Here is a 15,023-nt window from a genome sequence, read left to right on the forward strand (position 1 = left end):
ACAACAACTCTGTGTCAGGAATTGTGTGTGGAACAGGAACCAAGAAAAGTGTCATGTTCTCATAGAATCTAGCGAATATATCTTAGTGGGAAAGAGAATCAGAAACTGGAGCACTGAATTTTATTGTCATGATCAGAGCTTCTTAAGCAGGAGAATGATATAATTTAATTTATTCTTTAAAAAAGTCACTCTGATGCATAGACAGTGGAATACAGAGAGGCCAGGTGGAGACAGAATCAGGTGACTCTGTAGTAGGTGTGTCTTGCACGATGCTCTGGGAATGGAGAAGAGTGGTTCCATCGAGATGGTGACTCAGAGGTGACTTCTGTAGGACTGATGGTGGAGCCTGTGTGGACTGTGGACAAAGAGAATAGTCAGGCACGACTGCGTTTTCTTCTTAGCAGCTCTGTAGTAATTTAGCTTATCCGTGCTGTACCAAATAGCAGGTAGCTTCCTTTTCTGAGGATCCTGCAATTATGAATATCATATCTTCAGACGCTTAGGCTAGTATGTCCTGGAGATCTAGCAGTAGAATTTGGTGAAAAGAGTACATTTATTTTAAATTTTGGCGGACGTTATTAAATTGACTTGACAGGAATTTGAACTAATTTTTGAAATCACAGCAGGATTTTATGAGAGAGGACTCTATTGAAGGTGTTATAAAACATCCTCTTTAATAGCTGGGAGATGGTTTGCCATCATTATTTGTGTCTGGTCCCTTCATTGTGAACCGGGCTAAGGCTCCTTTTATGTATTTACTGTTTATTCATGTATTTTTCTGTGTATGCCATGCCTGTTGTCCATTTTGTTATGTTTCTGTTCTTTTCTCATAAATTATACACTTGCTTTTTTTATATCTTGGAATTAATTTTTCCAGATAATTTTTTATTTGGGGACATTTTGAACTTCTAATTATCAATTATTTGTTTAATGTTTGTTTTAATGTCCTATTAAACTTTGCCTACCACATATTATGAACATAAAATTTAACCAAAAAAAAGAGATTAGACATTTTTTCCTAGTATTTATACAGTTTATCTGTGTATACTAAAATGCTGGTATAGTTGATATTTATTTTGTTTTAAGGACTGATTATTGATAAATCTTTTCTTTCTCTCTCCCGCCCTCCCTTCTCCCTTCCTTCCATCCTTCCTTTCTTCTGAATGACTATGTTAATTTGTCAAAGCACCATTTGTCTTTTTAAAAAAACTTCACATACCATAAGTTTGCATATACACTTTGGTCTATATCTGGACTAACCAGTTCTGTTAGCCTGGTTGTATTCCAATACTAAACAGTTTATTTTACTGTAGTTTAGTAATATATTTTCATAATAGACCTACTCCTTACCGTAACTATTTTCTTTAAATATATTTTCTAGTATATTTGCATGCTTAATTTTGTTTTATAAAATTCACAGTCAAGTTATGTAATTCTAAAAAACAAAACAAACTAAAATTATGGGTATTTTTTTAATTACAGGTACATTAAATTTATACAAGAATTTCAATCAAATTCACATCTTCACATTATCTAACCTTCCCAAGACAAGGTACTTTTTTTTCCTATTTTCACCTTTGATATAAACTTTCAATAATTTTCTGATAGAGGATCTGTATGCATGTTTATTGTTAAGTACATTCATAAGCTTTGTTTTCACTTTAACATGTGTATAAGGGATCTATTGAGTTTTGTAGACTTACATTTAACTAATTGGTATAATAAATTCCCATAATTTCTATCATCTGAATTGTATAAGAAAGAATATAAGTCAATTACTATTTCATTAAAAGCTTTTATCAAAATAGGGTTATATAATAAATACACATGCATCCTATAAGCATATTTTATTTAAATATGTCCGCATATGTATAATTAATACTATTAATGTTAGTGTTTAAAGTAATTGGTGCTGAATTGTGTTGGTTATATCTGAATGAAACTTGTAAAGATAATAGATTGACTATATATAATATATATTTTTGACTATAAATACACACATAAGTACACATTTATTTATATTATCAATGTACTGTCTTTTAAAAAATGTTTTAAATAATCACTTCTGAACTTTATTGAAGGTTAATTCTGCTTCTCTGGAATTTATCATAGGGCTTGCTGTTTTTTGTTCCATTAATATATTTAATCATGTTTATAAATACAAAACTCCTTTGAATGCTGTTTACCAGTAAATTGATCTTGCTTAGTATGACTGTAATCTGTCTTCTGTGATTTTAATTAATATTTTTGCATTTGTAGTCAAAGTGGATTGGTATGTACTTGTCATTATTTTGCACTCCTTTATTGAATTAGGAAATCAATATTGTGCTGGTTTCATATCTATGAATGCATTCTTATTTTTGTTAAATCCTAGAATTATATACATAGATTTGGTGCAGTCTGTCTTTTCATTAGCTGATAATATTCTTCTGTGACTCCTTTTGTAATTAATATTTCTTTGAGATGGGTAAGTTGTTAGATAAACTAATCACCAAAATTTTCCATATGAATCATTGGGTTACATTTTATTTTACATTATTACTTTTACTGTCATTTTTTAGTAGTTGATATTTTCCTAAAAATAATTCGTACCACGCAAGTTTTAAAATATGTTTTTATAAGCGAGATATTATACTTTATCATTCTTTGATTATCTCTGTACCAGTCATTTATTCATTTTCACTTCAATTTTATAAAATTTCCCTTCAGTTTCTTGAATTAATTAGCTTTTCATGAATCTATTTTATACTTCCTTTTCCTGTAACTTAATCTTTGATATATTCTTCAGATTTCTTGCTATTTTTAAAAGTAATTTTTGTATAATCATTATAATTTCCATTTCTATGATTTTTTAAAATTTCATCAGTGTATTACAGAATTTTTAGTTGAATGCTTAATTATTATGTGTATTCTTTCTTATTTTGAAGTAATTATGATACTTTTTTGTTCCATTCTAAAAAAATCATCTTCATTGGTTATGACATGTAACAATTCGACTATAATTTATTTCAAAATATTTCATAATTAATATTTGACTCCCTCTTCGGCATGCGTTGTCGAAGATCTTTGTGTGTAGTGATGTTACAGAAATAATACACTAAAGAGTTCCAAAAATGTATCCCTCCCCTGAAGCATTGAATTGGCAAAAACTGACAGAAGCCACTTTTTCAGAAGTCTGGAACCAGATCAAAGCCTTAGATAAGCAGGGGAGAGCCTAACGAAGAGTGAGGCTCCTGAATGTTGGTAAATCAGCCCACCTACCGTTCCCCATCCCCACTCCCCAGATTGACATCCACCATCACTCATGTTCCTGGGGCAGCTTGCTGGTTTTGTAGGTGGTGGGAAAGGTTTGGGGGAAAAGCAATATGGATCTTGTCCTAAAAAAAAAAAAAATGTGTTTTATGCCCTTTGATCAGTGTGAAGGACCCTGAGAGAGCAGTGTAGAGGCTGACCTCTGTTTCGGTATCCTCTCGGGCTGCAGCAACTTTCTCAGCAGAAGCTTTTCCAGTAGCAGCTTAGAAAGCATTTGCAGACATGTTCCAACCGTAGCTTCCTGGAACAAGGGAGAGAAGACAGAGCAAGCAGTAGTCAAACTAAAAGCATGGGCAGGAGGAGGCTGAGGGGGAAGTTCTTGGAGGCGTAAGAGGTTAGAAGGGCTGCCGTGTATACCAGGGAATCTGGAGGGCCCCACGGGCGCCCAGGGCAGGATGCGTGCTCAGAGAAGGCCTGCGAGGATCTTAGGCTTGTTACCAGTGGCTGGCCTTTGCGCTCCACGTAAAAACAAACAAACAAACACGAAAGCTAAAGCAGGTTAGTAGACAGCTGGGTTTTGCACTGAAGAAGTGCCTGGCACAGAGCCCTTCTGTAAAGACCAGAACAGTACTTTTTCTTTTTGGCTACAGGCATTTAGGGAAATCTCTGTCAAACCACTAGGTGAGAAATGAAATAATGGAATACAAACTTCATTGACCACAGCTGAAAAGAAATAGAATCTTTGAAAAAAATAGTTTGGAAAAGTCACTGAATACACAGACAGCAGTGGTTCTCAACACTCAAGAAAGACAAACTTTGGGAAAGAGAGAATCTGATTTTCAGTATTATCACATTATAATATTCAAAGTGTCCAGTTTTCAACAAAAATAAAAGGCATACAAAGAAACAGGAAAGTGTGATCTATTCGTTGGACAAAAAGAAATAGATGGAAGCTACCCCTGAGCCAGTCTAGATATTGGATTTGATAGAGATTTAAATGAGCTGTCTTAAATATGCTCTAAGAGCAAGTGTTGATCCTAAAAACTTTTAAGAAATTAAATGAATCTTATAATTAATTAAAAAATAAGAAAAGACCAAGATCTTAGGATCTACTTACGAGTATAGATCCAATAGATCCAATACAGAGCTGTGTACTACAGGAAGGGGTTATGGTTATCTTACATTTTAAGAAACATCTTTGCCCCAAAAGTAAATATTAGTCATCTCTTAACATTCCAAGCAACAGAGCAAGTTTTCCTGCCCATAAACTTTACTGGCCTGGTCAGTATAGATCACAAAGAAAGTCAGAGGACGTGCCCTGTCAGGAAAAACGAAGATACACCATTCAAGTTTACCTCCCTAATGCCTGTGGAAAAGCAAGTGTTGGTAAGCTGGGCTGTTCACCGCTTTTCTTTTGAAGTCTAATTAAAAACACCGCAGATGCACACCAGGGGAAAGATGTGTGGCCATGTTCACGGCTTTCTCATGAACATCAGTCTTGTACACTCTGCAGTCATTTGTCTGACAAATATAAATGATAGCATCTAGATATTTGGTGCTATTCACTAAAAGTTGGATTTTTAAACAAGAGCATATATTATCGTAATAGTAAATCTCATTTTGTATAGTTTATTATTGTTTTAATCTCTCTTCTTACCTTGCTTAATATAGGATATCAACTTGGATGTAACAAAACTAAAATTTAAAAAGAAATACAACACAGATTTTTATTATGTAATGCAGTTTTGGGCATTACTTGCATTTGAAGACGTTGCCATGACTTGACTAACGAGGTATTTATGTAGCTCCCTAAGTATGGATCACGAGGAAACTGCTGCAATCACATCACTGTTGATGGGCTTGTTACGCCGGATCAATGGTGCATTAATAATTAAAGTGCTGTTTCTACTCCTTATAAATCACTGTAGAGAAATTAAGTCATATTTTCCATAGGCCATGTGAAAAAAGGATTATATTTAGTTAGAACCTGTGCTAAATGTAATTTTGCTGAAATAGATTTTACACCCATTAAAGCTAGGAAGCATATCAAATCATCCTGGACACACTTGCTGCTTTACTTACATTATTTTGAAATGTTTTCAGAATAGAACAAACAAAGAACTACCATTCTGTCATCTCCTGGTTGTCATAATTACAGTACAAAACCAAGATTCATTTGTAATCCTCATTAGTTTTGGGAGAAAATGGAGTTGTGTCACTTAAAGAAAATCTATGTCAAAATGTTCTGTGAAATTTAATGTTATTCTCAATTTGCAGGCGCATAAAACACTAGCATTATCTAACAGTATGATGTTTCTCATACTCTAAAGTGACAGGAAAAAATTGTTTTATGGCAAAATAAAGATAGATCAACTTCTAAAAAATCATCTTTATATTACTGAATTGGCTTTTCAGTCACTTAACTTGGAGAGAAAACCTGAGAACCTTTGGGTTCAAGGCCATCACAGTCAAGAAACAAGGGCTACTAAAAATTGAATCAAAGCTAAACACTTTGAAAGAAGCAAGGTGAATGTTGCCATGCCACATCGATTCAGACAGAACGTGCTGTTTGAAGTTTACTTTTACGAGGTGGGCAATGGGATGGTCGTTGAGGGGACACTGCTGATAAATGCACAAAGGAACAGTGACCTTTCTTGGGCCACCCTTCCCAAGCCTGGTTTCCCAGGCCCTCCTAGGAAGTCATGACATATTCTGGATTATTTTCAAGGGTGGAGTTATGTTTCCACAGATCTTTTCTGTTCTTCACATTCTCTTTGTAAGAATGTTTGTCCCACTCTGAAGGATTGCAGGTCCTTCCTGCTGTATCTCTAATTTGCCATATCACCATGACCGGAAACGTTGATGAAGACACCATGTAGATGGTGGCCATCAGGGTCGGAGTATTGTGTATTGGGTTATCTTCTCGTTTATTAAAGCCATGATAAGTAAGAGGACCACATCTCATATGGATTCAGAGGTTAACAAGAATGATGGCTTGGGACTTTCCTGTCATTTCAAGGCAAATAAGCAGTTCAGAGTTACCTGTTGACAAGGAAAGGGAGGGTGAGTGAGTGGATACAGCTCCCGCAGTGAGCACGATTACTCCCAGACATGGTTAGTCAGCTTGCTAAGAGTGAGAAATCATTTAGGTCAGAGTTACACAGAGTCACAGGCTTGCTGTCTGCTCTATAATTAAACAGACTGAGAAGTAATGCTTTGTCCCACTTAATGCTTACTGACTCATTTCATTAACTGCAGGTCTGGCTGTGGGTAGAAATGAGGAATATAGCGTGCACACAGAGGAATTTAAATCAGAAGTAGCTTCAGTTCATATTTCTCTCTTGTTGCCCATTGCGTATTTCTATCCACATTATTCTGATCCTTGATAAAAGTGACATATAACCATACTTTTAGAATTGATACTGAAGGTCCTTTAAATATTGATCAGCTGCAGCATGATAGGAAATGATGGCCTAGGGAAATAACAACAAAAATCTATGCTATTTAGGTGGCAGATATAGTAAAATAATCTGCTCGTGAATGAACACTTGAAAGTATTTGGAGCCAACAAGTTGTCTGCAAGATGAGTAGCATAAAAAATATTATCTCAGGATCAGTATATTCTCTCCCGTCACTGGACACCTAAATGGTGACTGAAAAGGTGGATGCAGATACAGCTTGATCTGAGGACATATTTATTTAGCTACAAACAAACATTAACTCCAAACTGGTTCAGTTATAAAATTTTTTTTTGACTTTATGCAAGACTTAGACCCAGTGGCTCAAAGAATTTCATGAGGGGCTCCCCCAGTCCCACATCGGAACGCTTCGTGTTTTGCTGTTTCCTCTAGATCATCAGGTTTCAGAGAGTGACTCTTCCCGCACTGAGGGTGCCCAAGATGTTGCTCTGTGATCAGTCAAATATCTATGGTTTCCTCACACATCACACACTCACATTCTATCTTCTAAAGGAGAGGAGAAGTTCTCTTGAGAAATCTAACGAAAGTCCTACATATTCCACTCCACTTTAATTGGGTAAAATTGGATTAAATACTTGAACCAATAACTGTTACCAAAAGAGGAAATTATTTTATTATCTTAATTCATAGGGCTAAAGGAGAGAAGTTTAATGCTCTCGAATTGACACCTAAGAATAAGGGAGTGGCAAAGGGAGGAAAAAAGAGAAGAAAGAAAGAAAAACTATTGAGGCATGTCAAAACGGCACAGGGACTAATCTGAAAGAACTCCCAATGGAGTTGAACTTTAGAACTAATGAAGAACAAACTAAATATCCATTACTCTGTAACTGTATAATAAATAATTGAGTACTGTAAATAGGGGGCATGTACAACTCTTTATTAGAAAAGGATGCCAGTTAATAAATGTCTAAAAAATAAAGGAAGAATAAACCACCGTTAAAACTCCACAGCACTATTTCCCCATAGGAAAAATCCAGATATGTATTAAGATAGTGAGCATAAACTTTTTAAAAAATGGAATATATGCACATTCTCAGAATATCTCCCCTCAAGGAAATGTGTATTAATTATAAAGGGAATAATAGTAACTATTCAGTGGGGAAACCTGATACCATCTGAACCAAGTTCTCTACATTAGGCTTGCCAAAAAGAAAACTTAACATCACGTGTTCCCTGATGTGCGCTAAGAAAGATGTTGCTTTTGTGGTTTTCTTTCCAATAATGCATAACTAATACAGTTATAAAAAATACCATCAAACTCAAATTGAGAATCATTCTAAAAAAATGAGCTAGCAGTATTCTTTGAAAATTTCAAGGTCATGATAAGCAAGGAAAGACTGAGGAACCATTATATATTCAAGGAGGCTAAGGAGGCATGAAACAAAATGCAATCTGACTTTAGCCAAAATGGCCTTGGCCGTGGAAGGCATTCGGGTCAGTCTCATTTCACTGTCGAGGGTCATCCTGGGTGATTGAGTTACCACTGGTGTCTTCCTAATGGGACCACATGCAGTTTGTAAATCTCTAACACATGCTGTAGTACCCAGACAAATACCCCAAGTCAGTGTTGAGGTCAATACTAAATCTTAGGGAGAAATCCACCTGACTTTCTAAGTTAGACACTGGAGGTTTAAAAGATTTGCTCAAAATTTAACATTTGTGTTCAGGCCCTGGGACGAGTGGTTAAGGTCAATACTTCAAGTTGACTTCTTGTTGACTTCTGCTTGAAGTCCTATTGATAGGTTCCTTAATTAAATAGTGTATAAAGAAAAATAAATGGATTCAGTTCTAGATTCTACTGGGCAGATTCATTGGAGTGGCCAATGAAGTGGCATCTTTATGGGAAAATTCACCGAAGAGCCAGACAGAGCTAGAGAGAAGTGGGTATTGTTGAACAAAAATTCTCCATGGTTTTTGCATTTCTGCATATTTTTTGAGTAGAGACACTTGCGGTCTTTGTTCTGGACTATTTTTATAAGGATAATTTTGTAGCAAACAGCCTTGAAATATTGAGATGGTATCTCCCTTTAGAGCAAAGAACAGGTTTGTTTACTGCCTTATATAATGAAGATAAGGCTCCCCCCCAGAACTAAGGTCAGGCAAGCTTACGATTCATTATAAAGGATCCAGGTCCCTAAGCTGGTGCTTCTTCTCCTAGAATTCTTCTTATTACACGTGAAGGCACAACTTGGGGTTCAGGGAACCGGTGCAGGTCCTGGCACTCTGGCCACTGCTGTTGCTCTGGGCGTAGGACAGTCCTTCTACACGTCATTCTGACCGAGGGCTGACATCTGTTCTTTGATTATGCTTGTAATTGTGGGAGGCTAACAGGCTGACTTGTTTCTACCTGTACGGTGGAAGCTCAGATCCTTCCCTGTTGTTGACACTCACTATAAACTCCTGTTCCTTATAAAGCAAAGGAGAACATCCTGTTTACTGTAAACGGATATATTAATCAAGAGTAAATTGAGGGTTCTAAATGTTGCTAGATAATGCGTTATGAGTGGACACTACATTTTAGAAGAGGAAATGTAACCTGAAGCTTGTCTTCGGCTGTCACATCTCTACTTAAACAGCTCTCATTTCTGCTACTGTTGAGCTTCTAATTATTAAATAAATTAAACAAATTTCAGTTCCTGGCTTACTGGACTTCTCTGTTTCATTGAACATTTCAATCACTCCATTCTACTTACAATGTTCCCGTGGTGTCTGCAGCATCTCACCTTCTCATTCTATTTATTCTTTCCTAATTGTTCATCCCTCCTCAGTAGGGCATCTCCTGTTACCTTCTAAGATGTTGACCTTTCCCCAGGATTTGCCAATGTGAACGTTTATTCACTCCTTATAAAGTTAATTTGTCAGGTGTTTGCTTTTTACTCTTACACTGATCTCTCTCTCTATGTATGTACCATTCCCCTGAGTTCTAGCTTCCTTCTGGATAATATTCCCAGAAAACTCAAAACCGTATGTTTAAAACTGAATTTACAATCTCTGTATTTTAGCCATAGTTTATTATTTTTTGTTTTCTTGTTAGCTGACAGCATGTTCCAATCAGGTGTCTGAAAGTTATTTTTAACTCCTTTATTCTCTTTTATATCCCATGTCTTACCACCTGCCTAGTCCCTCTGAGCTGTCTCAGGTTGTCCGTGTCCTCTCCATCTTCATCACTGTTGCCCCTGGTGTAGCTTTCGTCTGTTGTTTTCTGTGCTTGGATTCTGGTGCTCAAAATTAACTTCTTTGTCCCTGCCAGAAATTTATCTCCTGGTGGATGCCCAGAGGATAAGATGAAAATTAGCCCTGGATGCAAAAACCTCTGTGAACTATTCCTGCCTCCTTTTCACTTTTGTTTTCTGCCACTTGCATTGAATTCTGTGCTCAAGCAACAATAAGCTAGGACTTTCTACTTTAGTCCTACAAACGTGCAAACAAAGCACTCTCTCAACTCCAAAATCATTCTTGTGATGTCCCCTGGAATGCTCACATGCTTGGAATAATTTCACCTTTCCTGTTTCCAGAAAAGACAGTTCTTTCTTTGAGAATCAAGACTAGCTTCACTTTTTCAGGCAGCTCCTTCAGTCCTAATAATTCACTGAGTCTGTTACTTGATATTCCATTACTTATTGTTGGTACTCTCATAGTATGTCTTGAATTCCTTTTACTAAAACTAAGCAGTGATTATTTATCATCTGTTTGTGCTTCTGTGCTTCTGGGTTGATGAATTCCTTCAGATGAGGTAAAGTCAGGAAACATTCATCTTTCGTTTTGCTCTATTTTTCCTTATTGTCAAATACAATCACTGTGAAGGCTCGTCAAGTAAATAGTGGAATAGAATGAACAAATGCAAATCATACCTATATCTACATCTACTTATATGCATGCACACATATACACATACGATGTGCTCATCTGTAACTGAAAATTGACTGAGCCATTGTGTCTGTTCTGAGGCAGTATTTATTAAATGATACCAAAACTGTCTCTGAATTACCCTTTAGCAGAGGCAGCAGAACTAAGTGTCTATATTTATAGCAAACTGGCTTGAGAGCCTGTATGAAACTGCTTTAAATTCATTTCCAAGTCATTTATTTTAACAGCTAGAGCATCTCTTTAAGCCAGTACTGCCTTAATGCTTTCCTTCTAAGCAAATGTGGGTTCTGCATTAAGAATAGCATAACTCATCTCCTGAGCCACTATTTAATGAATAATTTATGTATCCCTTTTTAATTTTTTGACTGAACATTACATACTAATTTGAAGCAATCCACTATTGAACATGTACTTTGAAATATATGTATACAAACATATTAGTAATAAAGCATAATTTGCACTTTCAGATATTATTACAGTACATGCATGTATTATTTCCAGTAAGTAACTCATCCTTATCATTTGATCAAAGCCAAACTATAGATTGTACCTTCCAAAAACGACTATTTCATAATACCTTTTTATATTTTTAAATGCAAAAAATTTATGTTTTCAGCTATCTATGAATAGACTTGTATATTATGTATAATTTGTATGTTTCTACATGAGAATTCCTGAAAGCTCCATATAGATTTCAGCCATATTTCTAACCCTATTTAGGGGCAGAAAAATTACAGTAACAAATTAGAATACTGTTAATGTTTTAAAAACAATTGTTAGCCAAGCATTGTTTTTACAAAAAGCTCAAATCCAGATAAACATCAACATTTGTTGACTCTCACAATACTTAGCCAACTTTGCACTAGTGCCTAAGATGGCTCACATTAAGACCAAATTGGTATGATGAAACAAATATAGAAAACATTTTAACAAGAATAATTTTTCTGAAAATAATCAAATCCTAGACTGAGTAGCTTTAAATATCTAATCCAATTAAACTTCTCTTTAGATATGTATCTTTAGAATTATTATTTATGTATAAAGGTAATACATACATATTATTTAAAAATTAATAACTAATATTAGGCTAGTAAAAATACTAGATCTTTGTCTAATCATTCCTAAATACAATTTCCTGCTGCTTAAATGTTACAATGTTACAACTTTAAATGTGTTTAATTCTTTTTTTGAGAGTTTTCCTTTATATTCTATCACAATTTTTAATATTTCTGTTTTAGAAAATATGTGTTAATTTCTTATTTTAAAAGATAATAATTTCCTGTCTGTTATATCTAGTTCTCCACTAAGCTTCTAGCCTCAATCCTCCCATTATAGTATTATCACCATTTTCATCAAACGGTATTCTGTCTTTATATCATGGTTATGTAAATATTATAATCATTAAACACTCTGATTAAGTTGCATTTCTTATATGACATTTGTTTTTAAATTGAAGTTAATAATTGCCTTTTTCTTTCATTTGACAACAGAATTCAAATTTTCCACCCTACTCTCATTTATCTGATTTTTCTTTAAGCCCACTACATATCTATACCACAGGGATATTCCTTTGCTATAATCTGATATTTCCTTTAAGAAAAAACATTTATGAAGTTTAAACTTCATAGAAATGTTTTGGGAAGATATAAACATATATCTTGATGAATGTCTGCACATTAAACAATCATATACAATCACCCAGATCAAGAAAAAACACATCCTGGACCCTGGAAGTACCCTCTTGTGCTATATTTCCATCACTTTTTCCCAGCATAACTTTTATCCTAACTTCTAGCACAATAGATTAGTTTTACCTCTTTGGTACTTTTCATAAGTGAAAAGAGTTGAAAAGAGTATATATTATTTTTTGTCTGACTTCATTATCTAAAATTGTTTTTGTGAGATTATCTATTTGTGTGGAGTTATAATATGTACTCACTACTGCATAGTAATCCACTAGGTTACTATATTTACCTTCTCTACTACTGGCCATTTGGATACTAGTCCTGCTTAGATGTTGTAATTAGTGCTCTACTTCTTTTACATCTTGTTATTACTAGTGAGGATTTGCTGTCATACTGATTCGTATGTTCTGAAAATTCAGAATGATGTGGTTGGATGTGTGTGTATGTTTTATTAATTAAATGCTGTACACAGAAAGTTATTTGTCTTATTGCTAATAACTTCAGTACTCAAAAGCAATCTGGCATAATTTATTTGATGTTTTGCATCTATTTCATTTCTTCTTTTTTTAAAATTCATTTTTTTTTTGGATATTGGATATCTTAGCAAAATTTTCTAAATATCTCAGTTCTCTCATTGGCATTTCATTGCTTTTTAATTTTGTCTTATTTCTCAGAATGTTTCCTTAATCTTTTTTTTCCATTTCTTTTTTTGAATTTGTTATTTTTGCTTTTATTTTTATTCTAAAAAGCACTTTGTAATAATTCTAATTATTTGAATTTCTTTTTTCAGTAGACTCTGTATGTTTAAATAACGCAGTATCTTCTTTAAAAAAAAACTATATAGATATATTTGAAATTTCATAGAAATTTTTTTTGTCCTAAAATTTTTCACACTGATATTTTTTTGCCCTTAATCTGTTAGGGCAGAGACTTTTCACAGCTATTTTTTATTCTTTATTTTCATATTCATATTTCATAATGAGGCTCTAACATGTTGAAGTGGTGGTTTATCCATTACTGGGAACTGAATGTGCCATTGAGGAATGCTAAAAACCTGTAGCTACTTTTTACTTTTTGGAGCTCCATTTCCCCAAAGAGTTTTACTTTTCTTTCTTTATATAATTGTTTGGCTTTGAGCATGCTGTGTGTGTGTGTGGAAAGCAGGAGCGGGTAGAGTGTTGGAGAGTTTATGGTGTGTATACTTTTACTTAAATTTATTGTTTTCAGCGTGGTTTCCACCATTACTCTGTTCTCCTGCTTCCAAGTTTTTTTGAAACACATTTATTTACTTCTGTTGTCTCTCATACCATTCTTTTTGGTCTTTTGGCTCATGCCTTTAAAAAAATTATCTTCACTTTATTTCTTTGTTTTGAAATTTAACAGTCTTGATCACTTTAAGAAATGAGTTTTGAAATATTAGATGCTGTGTAACTTTTGAATGAGGAGTGAAATTAGAATATTTTTCTTACTAATAAATTATTATAGATGAGTTCATTAGTGTCCCTTTTTTCTTTTTTTAGATTCCACATATGAGTGATATCATGGTATTTTTATTTATCTTTCTGACTTCGCTTAGAATGATGATCTCTAGGTCCATCCATGTTGCTGCAAATGGCATTATTTTACTCTTTTTTGTGGCTGAGTAGTATTCCATTTTGAGTTTGAGATTTGCAAATGTTAGCCACTGTATGTAACAATAGAGTAAAAAAAAAAACAAGCTTCTTCTATATAGCACATGGAACTATATTCAGTATCTTGTAATAACCTTCAATGAAAAAGAATATAAAAACTAATATATGTATATATATGCATGACTGGGACATTGTGCTATACATGAGAAATTGACACATTGTAACTGACTGTACTTCAATTAAAAAAAATATTATGTAACCTCTATCCCCATTCTAGCCGAAGAATTAAATCCTCAAAGACCAAGCAAGCCCCATACATGAGTCTGCCATTTTGCATGTTATTCATTTTTATAGCATTTTAGTAATAAAAACATTATTTTTACCTTTTAATGACATAAATAGCTATAAAGAAATTGGATTTTCTCAGAAATAAAATGTGGAACAATGAGGAAAATTTCCAGACAGTGGATTATTCTGTTTTGCTATTTAAAACACTTCTTTGTACTTTTCAGCTTCACTCTGATAAAAAGATGAACCTGACTTTTTAAAAAAGAAAACCAAACCAACGAAAATGATATATACTATAGGTATATGGAAGAGTTTTAATAGTCTTTACTTAAATTGTAAAGTTAGTTATTTCAAATATTTTTAATTGATTAGTTTGTGACATTGTAAATACTTAATTATGTAGAAAATCTCATTCATGTAAGATTTTGTTACACATATCAATTTATCTTGAATTTACCTTGTGAATTTACACTGATTTTAGTAAGTTCCTTCTTTTAATAAAATATAATTTTATCTTACATAATTCTTCCAAAAAACTAGACAAGGGTACTTGTTCTGAAATTTTTTTTATGAAGTCACCCTCATCCTTTCAAATCGGTGCTTTTAAATGTCTAAATACCACCATTAACACTTCCTCTTATAAGTGTTAAAATTATAATAGGCCCACACAGATAAGTGGGAGGTGCTGATGGACACTTTATTTTCCCTGAATGCAGAGTATCTATTAGAAAAAAGATGTTACATAGCTTTTTCAAAGCTTTGTGGTTTCTCTTCTTATTAAATTAATTTTACATGTAGGCCCAAAAGTTAACTGCAATAAA

At 34.0% G+C, this 15,023-nt stretch overlaps 1 long non-coding RNA gene across 1 annotated transcript in view; it reads left to right on the top strand.

Moving 5' to 3' along the window:
• The first annotated feature begins 1,487 nt into the window (after positions 1 to 1,487).
• Positions 1,488 to 15,023, top strand: part of LOC135318765 (uncharacterized) — a 190,516-nt gene continuing 176,980 nt past the window's right edge. The window contains exon 1 of the long non-coding RNA XR_010377086.1: positions 1,488 to 1,552. This is a non-coding gene — a long non-coding RNA (uncharacterized LOC135318765). The remainder of the gene's footprint in view (positions 1,553 to 15,023) is intronic.

This window comes from Camelus dromedarius, chromosome 21 (assembly GCF_036321535.1).
Source record: "Camelus dromedarius isolate mCamDro1 chromosome 21, mCamDro1.pat, whole genome shotgun sequence".
NCBI lineage: Eukaryota > Metazoa > Chordata > Mammalia > Artiodactyla > Camelidae > Camelus > Camelus dromedarius.